At 39.7% G+C, this 2156-nt stretch overlaps 1 protein-coding gene across 1 annotated transcript in view; it reads left to right on the plus strand.

Annotated features, from left to right (window-relative positions):
• LOC101854738 overlaps positions 1 to 2156 on the plus strand; it is a gene marked incomplete at both ends in the record, with an annotated part of 17307 nt that overhangs the window by 649 nt on the left and 14502 nt on the right.

The raw sequence follows: 2156 nt of genomic DNA on the forward strand, positions 1-2156 counted from the left end.
ATTGAAACCTGCATTATTATGAATTCCTACTTTTTCCCACTGTTCTTGGAGTTTTTTAACACTCTCTAACAGTGTTTCCACTCGGTGGAATATGGCGATCGTCACAATTGAACACTTGACGTTTTTTAAAACTATCTTAAAATCTTGGGACTGATGGAGGTGGGGGTCGCCTGGGGTGGAAAGTAATTATTATCAAATTTGCGAGATAATGGCCATCAATGTTTGATGAGTTTCAAAGCTTGAGTTCCCTAGGAAACTGCAAATTTCCATCTTTGTTGCTTTGGTCAATTTAAAAAAAGTAACATTCATACAGAACTCTCATGGATGGGCACAAAAAGGTTAACAAAAAATTGATAAAAATAGCTCATCGCCGGTAAAATGTCGATTTCTTCAATTTCATAAAATTTTCAAGCGCCTGATTTCATCGAATCAACCTGACTTTCACCGAAACTTTCTAGCAAGATTACACCATACTAAAATAATCGCGTAAAATGAGTTTAAAGGTGGGGGAGGGGGATACACCCCAACAGTCCCAATTCAGCAAAAAAAAGGATTTTAAGTTGTAGGCATTTTTAGCTCTTTCAGACTCTCTTACAACTATTTCATAGCATTAGAACCCCTAAATCCTTGTTTCTTCCCATACTGAGCATGTTTGTCACCATCATTTCCTTATAAAGTCAATCTTGTATTTTTCTTTATCGCCAATTTTCTCGAAACGCGGTTATTTTATATACTTTTTTGAACAACTGCACCATTTTTCATTGGTATGTTGAATTGTTTATAAATAGAATATGTTTTTGTTGGTGGTGTCTGGAGTGAGACGAATTCGTAGATCGAACGTTTGTTAACATGCATGCAGAAGAACAATCTATTTCCTTTTAAAGTAAGTGCGGCATTCAATTACGTCAGACTTGTCAATAAAATCCAATATCGCCGCCGTAGTCATGGAAACGAAACTTCTTAATCAAATTTGATAGCGGATTTTAATTATACTTACTATGCTTTAGTCCACTAATAAACAAGATAGCCTTCAGGTGTAACTACTCTCCCCATTTAAAAAAAAAATGATCTTCTTGTAGACTTACAGCTACCAAAATGCAATCATTTTCGTGTTCAGCGCCCCAAAATCCTCAAAGAAAGGGATTTTGAGCCCCTAAGCAGAAACCTAAGAAAATATAACTCGAGACTAGTGTCATCCTTATGTGTTGCGACACGGTGGAAACAAGCGCTGATCAGTTATGGGACTTGCGAAGTTATCGGTATCCTGTTCAATTAAAGCGTTTTCATTTTGTAGTTCTTTTCCTGGAAAAAGGTCCATCTATAATGAACAGAAGTTGAGATATTTGCGATTGAAACAGGTAGGAGTCGTCTAGTGCTAGAGGAATAAATAAAGTAAAAATGGCCGCCAAAGTTTGGCGACTTCCAAAGATTGAGAGACCTTGGAAACTACTGAAAGGTTTATGTTTCTTGTGCATCTGATCAACGTTTTTTTAAAAAGTAATCTTTACACAGAAATGTGTTTTTAAATGGTCATAACATTGTGTTTAGCCAATCCCCCCCCCCCCACACACACACAAAATAACAATAACAACAACAACAACAGCAACAACAACAGCGGCGGTGATGTTCTTTTTTGGGGAGGGTTCAGGGAGGTTGGACTGCCTCACCCGTTACCCAAGAGCGACGGTGGCCGTGGCGTAGAGCACGCTCTTCGGGGCTCCAAACATTTCGAACGGATAGCTACCATACACACACACAACAACAACAACAACAACAACAACAACACTCATATACAAAGTGTTCTCAACTTTGCGAGCAGCAGCTGGCAACCGTGGCTGAGCAAAACTCTGATAAATAATCTGGAGGTGATTCAAAACAGATGTCTGCCGGGTCCAGGCCGCCAAATTACTTATGAAAGTGCGTGCGCCCAGATAAAACTAATTACAAAAGACCCCCCTATATGCCACACGCGGACGAAGGAAGTATACAGGGCATTTTCCTTAAAAAGTGAGGCTCTTATTATGTCCCGCAGTGACCAGTCATTACTGGCAAAAATCAGGACCGGTCACTTCTCTGGACTGCGGGCCTACAAAAATAGAATAGACAGAATATCGGACCCAACCTGTCCATTGTGCAGCGAGGAACCCCAAGATCTG

This window comes from Aplysia californica, unplaced genomic scaffold (genome assembly GCF_000002075.1).
Source record: "Aplysia californica isolate F4 #8 unplaced genomic scaffold, AplCal3.0 scaffold00445, whole genome shotgun sequence".
NCBI lineage: Eukaryota > Metazoa > Mollusca > Gastropoda > Aplysiida > Aplysiidae > Aplysia > Aplysia californica.